General features: G+C 40.9%; 1 long non-coding RNA gene across 1 annotated transcript; it reads left to right on the top strand.

Moving 5' to 3' along the window:
- Positions 1–253: 253 nt before the first annotated feature.
- Positions 254–1,170, top strand: LOC149975875 (uncharacterized). Its single transcript, XR_016488137.1, has 2 exons — positions 254–321; positions 983–1,170. It is a non-coding gene; the product is annotated as an uncharacterized LOC149975875 (long non-coding RNA).
- Positions 1,171–15,633: the final 14,463 nt, after the last annotated feature.

The raw sequence follows: 15,633 nt of genomic DNA, 5'->3' as shown, positions 1-15,633 counted from the left end.
ATGTCATATATCATGAATGGTTATTGACATTTTCTACTATTACATGAGACATTAAATATACATATATATATATATATATATATATATATATATATATTTACTGTAGGAGTCCTTATGAATGCATTCATGAAGCCTTGATAACAGCTATATAACACAAAACATTTGTCATATGCTGTAAGAAGTAGTTTTGGTCCTGCTTTAAATTATATATTTATTTGATGACACGGAAGTACTTTTTTTGTGTTGACGAGAGTCTGATCATGTGATGAGTTCGCGAATCAAAATTCCCACTTGTGCTGCCACTGGACAGCAAAAAAACAAGTAAGTTATGTATTGTAATTTAAATTAGTTTGTAGTGGTTACGTGTTCAGTTAGATTACATACTGTAGCTACCTCAATTGGTATTTAAAATAAGTTCGCTGACTTAACAGCAATCGCTAGCTAGCCGAAATTTAACTAACTAGCAGGCGTAGCTAAACCCCCCCCCCCCCCCCCCCCCCCCCCCCCAAGATACAGCCACGTCGTGAGATTTGTAAATGAAAGAGGAATATAATAATACGAATTAAATGGAGTTTACCATTTTCCCATTTAGAGTTTCTGGCACAGCACAGAAATGCCCTTATCCAGATGGTGGGACAAAGGCATTTCCTGACAGACTTGCTAACTTTATCAAAAAGAAAGGAGGACCAAGGCACTCTTCATATAATTCATTAAAATGCCTTTATTTGTATGGCATGTTCAATAGAAATAAAGTTTTACAAATCAGACGCGTTTCGGCTGCATGGTCTTTGTCAGGGAGTACTAAGAAATGATAATACAATGTCCTCTTTTGAACAGCTTTTTCCAAATCAGCCCTAATTAGAAGAGGGAGTGGTTACAAAATTAATTGGACAACAACTAGTAAGCAATAATATATTAAAGTGAAAGTTAAAGTGAAATACTGTAGATATGTGAACTAACTTTCTTTGTTGATACTTTTAAGGTTGGAACCAACATGCAGTACATCCAGCAGGAAGAGAGGCAAGAACCATTGGTCTGCCAGTTCAGGGACAAGCTAAACTATTCACAGCCTTTTGTAATTTTCAGTGTAATTGCATTGCTGGACTTTTTGAAACTATGTATTTGTATTGTTTTATAAATGTACAGATTAAAGGAAATGTGTGGATTAAACATGTCTTTAATGTTTATTTGTTTTAGCTGTTAGTGATAATCCCCTAAGTGTTAATACATTTGTAATCACCTCATTAAGCCTTTATGTAATGTATGTGTTATGAATGACCAAAGGTCTCTGACTAGTAGGTATTAGCATTCTGCTGATTTATGAAGGTTCTCTCATGGTCCACAGGTTATTGAAATGGTTTCTTTGGACCTGCAAAGCTTGTGTTTGTGTGTCAGAACCAAGACATTTTGGAGGAGTCCAACCTGAGACTACCACACAAGGTATTCCTCTCCTGTTCCAATGCTGGAGACCAGGGCTTGATTACAACCTGTTGAATCGGTGCCGGTATTTTGTGGCTGATCTTTCAGCGGGATAGTGGGTGAATGTGTCAAAGAACTGACTGGGCCCAGCACCGTGAGGTATGGCTAGTTTTTGTTTGTGTACTCAGGAACATGCAACTTGGTTCCAGAACAAAGACACGTTTCATTTCTTTAGGTTGGGGACTTCCATCAAGGTAAGTGTTTCTTGGTGTAACGTCGTCCCCAGGTTATTGCACGCACAGCACATATAAGCCTGGGATATCAACTATTCAAAGTTGGCCTTAGTGTGAGTGACCATAGAAGTCTATAGGAGTGAACTTCCTGAGTAAAGAATTTGTCATCGTCACTACTTAACACAGTCAAAAATACCTAATTATGGCTAAACCCTGCCCATTACCACAATTTAGCTTCTTAAAATTAGATTTTAAACATAACCCTAACTAATTAGGGCTGGTCCCTCAGACCTTCAGTGCATTTGGGCGGAAGTGTCTGGGAAGGAGATTAGGTGTAATGTGATTAACATGACATCACTTTAGAGCATATGTCATCCTTCAGTACAACATGTCGTCCTTTATAAAGCACATGTTTATGTCACATTTGACTTTGGTGATTATGTCCCACAGTGATGGCACACTTATTAACCCTTTATAAAGCATGATTTACGGTTATAGATGCTTTGCAATACATGTAGTGCCGATGAAGGCTTTGTGAAGCTTTTCAAAGCTAAACGTCATTTAAAGCGGGACCGTAGTTGGGGGGGGGGGGGGTAGATTGGGAAGCTTTGTAGTCCTGCTGTGTGGCCAATGACACATGTGGCCATGTTATACCGATCGTACTGTACATTGCTGTGTGTAGATATGGTTGTCCTTGTTTGATAGAGCCATTGGACGTCTTTCAGAGATGCTTTATTGCTAAATATGCAAGACTATTTTAGCCACACCCGGTGTATATAATTGCGCGCAAACACTCACTACAGAGTTCCAAATTGCCTCTGGAAGCAACGTTAGCACATGAACTGTTCCCCGGGAGCTTCATAAAAATGGGTTTCCATGGCCGAGCAGTCGCACTCAAGCTTAAGATCACCATGCGCAATGCCAAACTTAAACTGGAGTGGTGTAAAGCTAGCCACTATTGGACTCTGGAGCAGTGTAAACTCGTTCTCTGGAGTGCTAAATCACGCTTCACCATCTGGCAGTCTTTCATATGAATCTGAGTTTGGTGAATGCCAGGAGAACGCAACCTGACCGAATACATAGTGCTAAATATAAAGTTTGGTGGAGGAGGAATAATGTTCTGTGGCTGTTTTTCATGGTTCGGGCTTGGCCCCTTAGTTCCTGTGCTTCCAACTTTGTGGCACAAGTTTGGGGAAGGCCCCTTCCTGTTTCAGCATAACAATGCCCCCGTGCACAGAACCTTGACCTCCAAACCCATCAAACATCTTTGGGATGAATTGGAACGCCGACTGTGAGTCACGCCTAATCGTCCAATATCAGTGCTGACCTCACTAATGCCATTGTGGCTGAATGGAAGCAAATCCCCGCAGCAATGTTCCAACATCTAGTGGAAAGGCTTTCCAGAAGAGTGGAGGCTATTATAGCAGCAAAGGTGGGACCAACTCCATATTAATGCATTTTGGAATGAGATGTTCAACGAGTAGGCATCCACATACTTGTGGTCATGTAGTGTAGCTAGCTAAACATCTTTCGGTAGCCATATTTATGACTAAAAAGAGAAGAGGTTTTACAATAAAACCTTTTCTCTTTTTAGTAGTAGATATAGTTACTAAACAGCAAGTTACAATGTTATAACCAGCCACCCAAATCTATGTTTACCAGCAGACATTAGTACATGACTGGAGTTGGCTATTTAGCCACACTTTACGTTTGTAACTTCAGCAATTGTACATAATTGTGCTAACTAGTTATGCAACATCATTGACGAGGGTTCATATTGGTTATGATTATGACTGGATGCATTTTAATCTCACAAAATTATAGGCATGACACAAAATAAGATTTCAAACAGATGTAAATAAGCAAGCTAGCTCGCTAAGTTTACTAACAGTAAGGAAAAACAAAATAATTTGCTATTGTAAATCTCAAACTGAAGCTGGTTTTATTATAAAAAATATTTTGCCTACGCATGCCTGTTAGACATGACTGTATCTAGATACTGTCTGCCTACCTACCTACCTAGGTACATTTGTACAGTCTGGTCACTATACAGAAGTTCAGGTTTATGCCATATTTCTTTCTATTAGGCTAGATATTTTTCCAAATGTATGCATGTTCAACTAGCCTACCCTACTGTTGACGTTATATGCTGGCAAAGTTCAACTGTGAATGTAACATTCTTGCTTAATACCCAGTTCTCTTTCTTAGTTAACATTGAACTGTGTACACTCCCCTGTGTTTTAGATTTTGACAAATGAAAATTATTTGGACATCTGTTTGATGCTACAGAGCCCTGTACAGATTATATAAATATATTCAGTGAATCCATAAAGGTAGACCAATTTTGAAGATTGATAGAAAATATCCATATTTAATTTAGTAGTTCTACATGGTCTTATGCTGAGCCACACTGGCTGCAATTACACAAGCAGCCCAAGTCTGATTTTTTAACCGTTTAACCAATCACTTCAGATCTTTTCACATCAGATCTTGTTCAGAACTGATCTGATTGGTCTAAAGACCAATGAATGAAAAAAGGATCCAAATTGGGCTGGCTGTCTAAATGCAGCAATAGCCCTTGATCCGGCTTTGGCAATGGTGTTTGGCGTGGTGAGCTGGGGAAGCTGAGACTCTTTGTGCTTGTGGCAAAGGTTATTTTCCTGTTTGTGGTGTACGGCCAGCTGGATAAGACTCTGCCGGAAGTGGTGTAGGGCTTCTTAACCACCAACTGTTTGGACCTCTTGCAGAAGATGTGCTGGTACTGCACGTCTCCTGGAAAGACATGGTTGTGGCGTTAGCATTTTATACTTTTTTGTAAGGGATGTAGGGCAATTCGCCTTTGTTGGTAAAGGTGTTAACCGAATGGGATCTAAGTGTTTAGAGACAGGCTAGTGTATTGTTTAAGGAAAATTAGGAACATTAGGAGCTGCCCTTGAGAGGAAGAACAATCAACAAAGTGAACGGGCTGCAGAAAGTGTGAAAAGTCTTAGGAGGGCAGTTCTTACAGAGTATTGTTGTGTTTGGGAGATTGAGGAGAAATGGCACCTCAATCGCTCTCATATACAACAATACATTTACTGTCTCTAAACACTACCATGCACAAAAAGATCCTTCCTCATCTCAAAGACCTGTCTGTAAACCTCCTCCAGCCTATTGACTTTGACATATCATTCTTGTCAATAGTACCCCTTGGCAGAGGATTTCTGTAGACATGTTTTTTTATTTGTGTTTTGAGAATCTTCAGAGAGAAGAATGAGGTGGTTGTGTCATTACTGTTGTAGTCTTGATTTTATACCTTTCAGTGTCCCTTGCTGGTTTCTGTCCCACAATCTTGTTGCGCTCCCTAATTACAAGGTGTGTCCACTCCCTCATGCTTGTGTACCCAGAATTCCGCCGCTTTGGGGTATTTTTCAACAGGGTGCTGTGGAAGGACTCCAGATAACCAGTGTTTTACAAAGAGAAAAGGTGAAAAGGGGTAGTCTAAATTGATTACATGGTCTGGAAGGAACTCTGTGGTCCTCAGGCTACCTCTAACCACCCCATAACACCCCATAACACAAACCCATACAAACACTACCCAATTCATGCTTATGCCATGCTTACTGTACATGTATCTAAGCCGTTAGCTTGTAAATATTTTTGACAACGTGCCTTCACTTTGTGCAGAGCTAGGGGTTGGAAGCACATGGTGGTGGAAACAGATTCTGTACCACCTACAACAAAATACACAATAAACAATTGAACCACCCCATTATTTGTATTGATCGCTATCTGACTGGATAGCTTGGTACACTTAAAACGGACATTTCAATATGGCTAGCTTGCTCTTAGCTAGCGAGCATCACTAAATTGGAAGCACGATTGCTAGCCAGCTGAAAACCAACTAACCAACCATAGACAATTTATGCACAGTCATCATTGCGACCAACACAGAGAGTGAGTTAGCTATATGGACAATTCTATTTTTAGTAATGGAATGTTTTCCAGACAAGTGTGGAATAGAAGGCTACCAGATTGGGCTATTCATATTTGCTTACGTTAGCTAACGTTAGTCTAAGATAGAATGAACAAACTAACATGTTTACTCTGCTTCTGATAGCTACCAGTCTAGTAGTGACTATCATGGCATAGGTGAAATTGATAGACAGTGTGTATCCAAAAGATAGCTATATACAGGCAGTGGCGACCCACATTTTTTTCAAGCAAAAAATATATACAGTTGAAGTTAGAAGTTTACAAACACCTTAGCCAAATACATTTAAACTCAGTTTTTCACAATTCCAGACATTTAATCCTAAAATTCCCTGTATTAGGACAGTTAGGATCACCACTGTATTTTAAGAATGTGAAATGTCAGAATAATAATAGAGAGAATTACTTATTTCAACTTTTATTTCTTTCATCACATTCCCAGTGGGTCAGAAGTTTACATACACTCAATTAGTATTTTGTAGCATTGCCTTTAAAATGTTTAACTTGGGTCAAATGTTTTGGGTAGCCTTCCACAAGCTTCCCACAATACGTTGGGTGATTTTGGCCCATTCCTCCTGACAGAGCTGGTGTAACTGAGCCAGGTTAGGAGGCCTCACACTTTTTCAGTTCTGTCCACACATTTTCTATAGGATTGAGGTCAGGTCTTTGTGATGGCCACTCCAATACCTTGACTTTGTTGTCCTTCAGCCATTTTACCACAACTTTGGATGTATGTTTGGTGTCATTGTCCATTTGGAAGACCCATTCGCGAACAAGCTTTAACTTCCTGACTGATGTCTTGAGATGTTACCTCAATATATCCACAATTTTCCATCCTCATGATGCCATCTATTTTGTGATGTGCACCAGTCCCACCTGCAGCAAAGCACACCCACAACATGATGCTGCCACCCCTGTGCTTCAGGGTTGGGATGGTGTTCTTCAGCTTGCAAGCCTCCCCTTTTTCCTCCAAATGTAACGATGGTCACTATGGCCAAACAGTTCTATTTTTGTTTCATCAGACCAGAGGACATTTCTCCAAAAATGATGATCTTTGTCCCCATGTGCAGTTTCAAACCGTAGTTATCCAGGTGTTATAAATACATGCATTATAATTATGATAATTTCATTTTATAAATACAAGTTCAATCTTTACTTCAACGCACATATGGTGTGCCTTATGAAACGAGGAAGAAAGACAAGGTGGGGAGAGGTGTAGAAGACAGAAAGGGAAACAGGTAAGAACAGAGGCAGACAGCATATGATTAATGAATTATAGTGCTCCCTTAATATTATCTCAGTTCATCACAGTGTCTCTAGTGGTGTCTCCTAACCAGCCTTGGGCCCCCAGTCGGCCCGAAGGTTATCTTAAGAGCCGGTGAGGTGACGATGATGGGACTGAATACCTCTCTCACATCAAAACATACCTGCAGACGAGAGACTGATGGATAGAGAGCATTATTAAGCCTTGTTTAAAAAAGAAATCTAACACGGTCAGTCATCATAATCATCAGGTAGTGAAATGCAAAATGAACCTTTGATCATTAACTCTGGGACTACTACATCTCTCTGTCTGTATTTTAAACGATGTAAGACATATTTTCATGAATGTTCAATATTACGATTTTGTATTTTGAATTTGGCACGCTCTGATTTCACCGGATGTTGTCGTACTTCATCCCGGTAATGGGATTTCCGCTCTAAGTTAAGAGGCAGATGCGGTGGGACCCGAGTTTCGCCATCAGTTGGTAGACTGTCCCCTCTCTAGTCAGTTACACTGAAGAAAGGGTGAGAGCAGTGACCTTGAGAGAGAGTCTCTCTCCCGCTCAAAAATATTGTTTGATTGGTCATGCAACCTTGGAAACTCTGGCATTTTCTAGAGCTCCAACCAGTTCCCCGTTGTCTTGAAAGCACCATGACCATCAGATGCAGGTAGCATCAGTCTATTAAAATAAAAAAGCGAATTATTCCAATTTTTATTTACATCAAAACTATGAACAACAGGTTGAGATAATGCCAATAGTGTGCAAAGCTGTCATCAAGGCAAAGGGTGGCTACTTTGAAGAATCTCCGTATGTGTGGTTCCCACCGTGAAGCGGTGGGGGTGCTTGCTGGTAACACTTTTTTTTGGTTACTACATGATTCCATATGTGTTATGTCATAGTTTTGATGTCTTCACTATTATTCTATAATGTAGAAAATAGTAAAAATAAAGACAAAACCATTGAATGAGTAGGTGTCCAAACTTTTGACTGGTACTGTATATTCTAAATGCAGAAGACACATTTCAGTTGAAGGCATTGACTAGGTATCCCCCTTTCGTTCAGTTGAGGATGTTTTTTTTTCATCATTGGATAAGGTGGTTATTAGGCAGAAGGAAGAATGAAAGTTTCCAGTCATTCAATATAATGTCATGTTAGTCTTAAACACTCAATACAGGTGTATATTTTGTGCTAAGTCTGTTTACATCTCCACCAGATAGCTCAAATAGGGAATACAATTGTAATATCTCTGTGCAGTAGGCTAATGTTGGGATAGTATGTAATCAATACTCAAAGTAAATTCTGGGTAGTTAATTTTCCTAAACAGCTTCGATGCCTAGAATTCTAGATGTCTACTATTTTATTAGATAAAACATTATTGTTATTGGCCAGCTAGGGGAAAGATAATGATGGAATAAACAACATGGTCAAAAATACTTAAACACAGACTACAGCAATCTGATTCTGCTCCAATATTCGACAATGGTGGGGCTGGAAACACAGGCTTGCCAGGTGTTGATGTCGATTTATTTATTTCATGCTTCAAGTAATGAAGCCCAGGTCAGATACATCAGACAAGACGAGATAAAAGTAGCTAGCTTTAGAAGGGGGCATTACAATCAAGAAGAGATGCGCAGTTGATACTGTTTCCATGGTAACTATTTCCAATTATGTGATAAAACTTTTAAAACAAAGTTGCCACTTGTAGCAAATTAGTGTCATGAAATAGATGTTCCAGAAACAGGGTACATTGACTTGTCAGATAAATATCAGCAAGCTAGGCTATCTATTTGCAGCAAAATGGCTAGCTAGTTCTCTACTTGGCTAGCTAGTTAGCTGTTTGGCTAAACACAAACCGTTAGTGCATTGCTCTTTGCTTAGCTAAATGGATCCATCTCGTCGCAAGACATTGGCTAAACATTTAAGCTAGGCCTAGCTACATGCTGAATCTTCGAAACTCCAGCCGACGACATGAGATATTCTAAAAGTAGACCGTTCAGATCAAACAAACCATTGCATCATGCCTCATCTTCACGGAACCCAAACCAGCTGCGCGCGTGCGCCATCGTGCGCCATCGTGCATAAATGTATTTTGTCCCCCCACACAAAATGCGATCACACCACGCATGATAAAATATTAAAACAAACTCTGAACCAATTATATTAATTTGGGGACAGATCAAAAAGCATTAAACATTTATGGCAATGTAGCTAGCTAGCTTGCTGTTGTTAGCTAATTTGTCCTGGGATATAAACATTGAGTTTACCTGAAATGCACAAGGTCCTCTACTCCACCAATTAATCCACACATAAAACGGTCAACCAAATCGTTTCTAGTCATCTATCCTCCTTCTAGGCTTTTTCTTCTCTTTTTATATTTTGTATATATTTTTTAAGTAATATGTTTATTATTTTCCAATAAAAAAATAATTAAAAAAGACAGTAATACAAACAATGACATTCATTGTACTTTTGAATGGGATGGCCAATTTAGAGGACAAAACTAAACTTAACTCACACATACACAAAATAAAACAAAATCCTATTAGGTGGTACATGTATAAGAAGACAGCATATAGTCATTACAAGCAGTGTAGTTAAGCCAAAAATAAATATTGAGTGGAGTACAGCACAGAGTAGCAGCAGATCGTCAATCCAGTATTTTTTGTAAAACATTGGACATTCTATTGGAGGTATTGTATCGAATCTTTTCCATATGTATTACATTCCCTAAATCCCGTAACCACATTTCAAAGGTAGGTACAGTCTCCAATTTCCAAAATTGCAATATTACCCTTTTGGCTAATAGAGTACAAAGAGAGACAGCTTTCCCTTCCTGGTTATTCCCATCAACTGTACCAAACAGAGCGATCAATGGGTCTGGGGCTAGAACTCTATCGAAGGCTTTAGATAAGTAATCAAAAATGAGAGTAACTTAGGACATGTCCAGAATAAGTGGGTCAACGTCCCCTCATCCTGCTTGCACCTCTCACACAGTGGTGAGGTGTCCGGGAATATTTTATGCAGTTTTACTTTTGAGTAATGTAACCCGTGCATCACCTTAAACTGTGCAAGGTTGTGTCTGGCATTCACTGAACTGTGGTTTATATTCCTGAGAGCTTCTACCCAGTCCTTATCTGAGATTTCTGAACCAAGCTCTTGTACCCAAGCCATTTTAATGGTGTCTGTGGATACCTCTATGTGGGCCTGTAGCACATCATACAGTCTAGAGACCGACCCTTTTGAATGGGGTTTGACAAGGATCAAGCTATCTAATGTAGGACTATTTGGCTTCATGCCATACTGTAGGATATGTGTCCTTACGAAAATGTGTTGTTGGCATGTTGAACTTTCCCTGTAATTGTTGAAATGAAGCTAACTGACCTTCTATGTATAGATTACCAATTGTTGTGAGCCCCTTCTCCCTCCACTGTGAAAACACCACATCATCCAATGCAGGGTGGAAAGCATGATTCAGGCAAATTGGGCTGTCTATGTAAACTAGAGGTTGACCGATTAATCGGAATGGCCGATTAATTAGGGCCGATTTCAAGTTTTCATAATCGGAAATCGGGATATTTTTGGGCTCCGATTTGCCGATTTAAAAAATGTTTTTTTACACCTTTATTTAACTAGGCAAGTCAGTTAGGAACACATTCTTATTTTCAATGACGGCCTAGGAACGGTGGGTTAACTGCCTCATTCAGGGGCAGAAAGACAGATTTTCACCTTGTCAGCTCGGGGATCCAATCTTGCAACCTTACAGTTAACTAGTCCAATTTGCCTGTTACGCAAATGCAGTAAGTTGCTAGCTAGCATTAAACTTATCTTATAAAAAACAATCAATCATAATCACTAGTTAACTACACATGGTTGATTATATTACTAGATATTATCTAGCGTGTCCTGTGTTGCATATAATCTGACTGAGCATACAAGCATACAAGTATCTAAGTATCTGACTGAGCGGTGGTAGGCAGAAGCAGGTGCGTAAACATTCATTCAAACAGCACTTTCGTGCGTTTTGCCAGCAGCTCTTCGTTGTGCATCTGTTTATGACTTCAAACCTATCAACTCCCGAGATGAGGCTGGTGTAACCGAAGTGAAATGGCTGGCTAGTTAGCGTGCGCTAATAGCGTTTCAAACTTCACTCACTCTGAGCCTTGGGGTGGTTGTTCCCCTTGCTCTGCATGGGTAACGCTGCTTCGAGAGTGGCTGTTGTCATTGTGTTGCTGGTTCGAGCCCAGGGAGGAGCGAGGAGAGGAACGGAAGCTATACTGTTACACTGGCAATACTAAAGTGCCTATAAGAACATCCAATAGTCAAAGGTTAATGAAATACAAATGGTATAGAGAGAAATAGTCCTATAATAACTACAACCTAAAACTTCTTACCTGGGAATATTGAAGACTCATGTTAAAAGGAACCACCAGCTTTCATATGTTTTGAGCAAGGAAATGAAACGTTAGCTTTCTTACATGGCACATATTTTACATGGCACACATTGCACTTATACATCCTTCTCCAACACTTTGTTTTTGCATTATTTAAACCAAATTGAACATGTTTCATTATCTACTTGAGGCTAAATTGATTTTATTGATGTATTATATGTTATATAAATATTCATACACATAGCTCATATAAACAAAGACATTCCGTCGTAAGAACACATACACCCAGCCATAAGACTGACCCCCTCTTCCTTATATAAACACACATCTCATCTCCCTCTAACTGGCCGGTCCCAAGAGCAAAGAACTTTTGCTGTGCACCAATGGGGCCCGCTCTGGCTAGAGCAAGGCCCGCCTCCAACCCTCCGACCAGTCAAGAAGACCGAAACGACAAGACTCCACCTACTTTATTCTATGTATAAAAATGAATGTAACCATTGTATAGGCCTCTTTTTCACCTGGCTCCTTGCCGAGTTATGTGAACTAGGTCCGTGCACGTAAAACTGCGGGACAAGATATCTCTGACTCATTAAAACTGTCTTTTGTTACAACTGAATTCCACTCTGTCCAGCATCTGTGATTTGGTCTCAACTCTCCAGTATTTGAACACTAACAGAATTGGTAGCAGAGTTTGGTTATTCTTGAATTCGATCTATTATAAGTTAGTGTGAGAGGACGAGACTGATCACGGCTAAAAAATCAGACGGAAGAGTGACTTCCCCAGCCATTCATCTTGCCTCAGGAAATCTGATCGGAGCGAAATCTGCATATTGTATTATAGCCTAAACCAAATTTTGATCAGAAAGTACTGGGCGTGAGTATGAATCGGTGCCCAAATTTTTACATAAGAACCTAAGACATTGATCGGGGAGATCTTGTTTTGCTCGTTTTTATTTTTTATTTGTATTTTTATTTTTTATCAATTGGCCTATTATTAGAAGTGTAGTATGCATGTAAAAGATCCTATTAAATAAGTGCTTACTGTTTAATTGGTTGTGTTTAGAAGTGTAGTATGCACGTAAAAGTTCCTATTGAATAAGTTCTAAACTGTTTAATTGGTTGTGTTTAGAGATTTAGTTAATTAATAGATCGACTGAATCTGCATGTAAAAGATCCTATTGAATGAGTTGTAAACTGTTTAATTGGTTATGTTAGAGGTGTAGTCGAATAGATATAGGATATGTAAGTTTGGCCTTCCACAAGACAGAGATCGGGAATGATGTGGCTATTGCACATCAAACAATAAACATAATATGAACCAGAGTTGACATTCCATGATTTGGAGATGGGGGAAATTAAATTGAAAGAAACGTTTGTCGCGGAGTAGGTTGGGATACGTAACTGGGCTATTAGGCACACGTGCTGGTAGACAAAGCCACCTTAGTATCGAATGGCCGTGCAATTTTGATTGACAGCAGCCGGGCTGGAATACTGATTTTCGTTTTTTTTCATTCCTGTTGATATTGCCTAAAGTTTAATTATATTGCCTAAAGCTAGAATTACTCTGAAAATTGTTATAGAACCGCATATATTCACTGATATATTGTTCCAAAAGGAAATCGCCGAATCATTTTTAGAAAATACCTAAACGAATCGCTGAACAAATTCAAATAAAATACCGGAGAAATAGACACGTGGCGGGCGTCACATACTGATAACCCCCTTGGTATGCGAGGGTGGGGGTAGAAGAGATAAGCCATTGCCAGTACAGCAGTATATCTAAGCATACCACAATAGAAATAAACACCACATAGTAAGGATTGAATATACCTAAATAACGCATTGTACACATTATCAGACGACTTAGATAAAATGTCTGCAGCCATCACGCCCAAACAAATGATTGCAGTAGAAACTCAAGACCAAGGGGAGCAGCCAGATAACACTCAGATCGTGGCACAGACTGTCTCTCAGATGATCCAACAGCAGGCAGCCCCACCACCCCATTACCCTCCCCCACAGCGGTATATCCTGCAACGGCAACGGGCTCAACGAGGCCCCTACACTGGACCATACAGAGGGGGAAACTACCAGTGGTATAACTGCGGAATTCCCGGTCACTATGCCAGATATTGCACGAAACCACTCTCCCCGCAGCAACAGCAATGGAGAGAAAGAGGAAGAGGACGTGGAGGGGCACCAGGAAGAGGAAGAGGACCCTCTCCTAGACACATGCAGCAGGAGCAGCAAGATTACAACCAACCCTCCCACTTCAACACCTGATCACCCAGTAAGAATGATGAGGATGCCACTCCTGCCGATGACCACACTGTCTGAAGCCCAAGAAGTGTACTGGCTAAAATGCCTACCCACAGGGCCTGCCACCCCTCACATCCAGTTTAAGTTCAACCAACTGAAAGCTCAAATCTACACGCTGCACCCATATAAGACTCCCCAAGCTGAGATCCATTGCACACTCAATGCAACATAAACTGATGACTGCCTCTACACTGCAGACTGGGACGAAGACATGATGCACCTGACCCCACCTATCAGGTGTTGTACCATTGGGTGTGGCCCAGAGGGGGTGGCAGCACCAGTCATCCTACGATCAAGGAACCTCCATGCACCCCTGGCCTGGACGGCTGAAGCATCAACAGCCATAGCACTCCTGAAAACAGATCTATCAGCGGCAGCAGCTCTGACTGCACCTGACTACAAGAACAAGTTCCATTTGGATGTTTCTGGAAGGGAAGGATTCACCTCATCCGTCCTATTCCAGAAACAAGAGGGGGAGAGAAGGGTCTTGATGTACTACTCTTCAAACTTGACCACATTGAGGTAGGACAGTCAACATGCTCCAGATACGTTGCTGCAGTAGCAAAAGCTATTGAAAAAACAGCTCACCTCGTGATGTCACCCTTCAATCAGCCATCATCCCTCAACCAGCATCGGCCAAATTAGCTGAAATCATCGGATTGACGCAGGTCCTCATCAGAGGAAAAGGAAAGACTGAATATCTATACAGACTCAGCCCATGTCCATGAAGCAGTCCACACTGATGGACCCAGAACTTTTATGAGAAACACATGGCCCCACACACGAAGGCAAACTAAAGACCCTCCAAAAAGGCCTCGCACATCTGGTGGCACCCTCACATAAAAAATATGACTGACTTATTTTATGACGATGATTTATTTTGTGACGAATGCAATGGTTGTGACAGACACAACCCAAAGAAACCATATCAAACACCAATGGGCTCATACGTAATACCTAATGCATGTTTTCAGGATATTAGTATAGACTACACCGACATGGGCCCCGAAAATTTATCTAAAGGCAAACTCTATCTCCTAGTCATAGTAGATAGGTTCTCCAAATGGGTAGAGGCAATACTAACAAAAGGGGAGGATGCTAGGTCAGTCTTTGAGTGGCTACAAACCAAACTAATACCCAGGTATGGCATCCCAAGACAAATCAAATTTGACAAATGGCTTACATTTAACAAACACCTGAGACAGGTGGAAGAAAGATTTGGCATAACCCACAGATTTGGATCTGTGTACAGGCCCCAATCCCAAAATCTGGTGGAACGTCAAACCAAAAGCAAAAGCTAAGATAGCTAAAGTATGTGCCTCATGGGATAATGACTGGTAGAGTCATGCATGGTCCACCAAGGGAGGGAGGTCATATGCCCGCCCTTGATGTACAACAAATTGTAATGTCTAATTATGTGAAAAAACTGACGGTTCTCTCTGCAGCACTCTCTACCCAGGTTCACAAGGTCCAGGAGGGGGAGCTGCCGAGGGACACGCCACTACTGAAGGTAAAGGTTGGTGACGGGGTGAGGGTTACAGTCCACAAGAGAAAGTGGCTGGAACCCAGGTGGACTGGACCGTACGAAGTGAAGGAGGTTACTTCACACTCAGTCCAGGTCAAAGGTAAATCAGGCACACCTTGGCACCGCCTTACACATTGCACCCCAGCCCCAATTCCTTCTAGAACACTGACTGAAGTCAGAGCTGATTTGAGCGGCCTAAATTCGATTCCAAATGAAGACACTCCTTCCTCAGGTGATGCGGCATCAAACTCCGCCTCCCCTGAGAAGGGAACCTCGCCCAGTTAGAGGGACATTTCTCCCTCTCTGGGTGAGGCTGGGGATATCTGGTCCCTTATTTGTGATATTCCTACTGATATTTGGAGTAACCCTAGGACTTTCACATGGTTAATTGAACAACTATTTCACCCTGCCACATCACATACACCAACCCCTACACATGTCCCTAACTCCTTTCCTGATATCACTCCCTCCAATCACTCCCGTCCCAAACGTAGCACTACACCTACAGA

This window comes from Oncorhynchus mykiss, chromosome 17 (genome assembly GCF_057628025.1).
Source record: "Oncorhynchus mykiss isolate SJ-2025 chromosome 17, ASM5762802v1, whole genome shotgun sequence".
Lineage (NCBI taxonomy): Eukaryota > Metazoa > Chordata > Actinopteri > Salmoniformes > Salmonidae > Oncorhynchus > Oncorhynchus mykiss.
The sequence above is the reverse complement of the archived record's forward strand: the minus strand, read 5'-3'. Positions and strand labels throughout refer to the sequence as shown.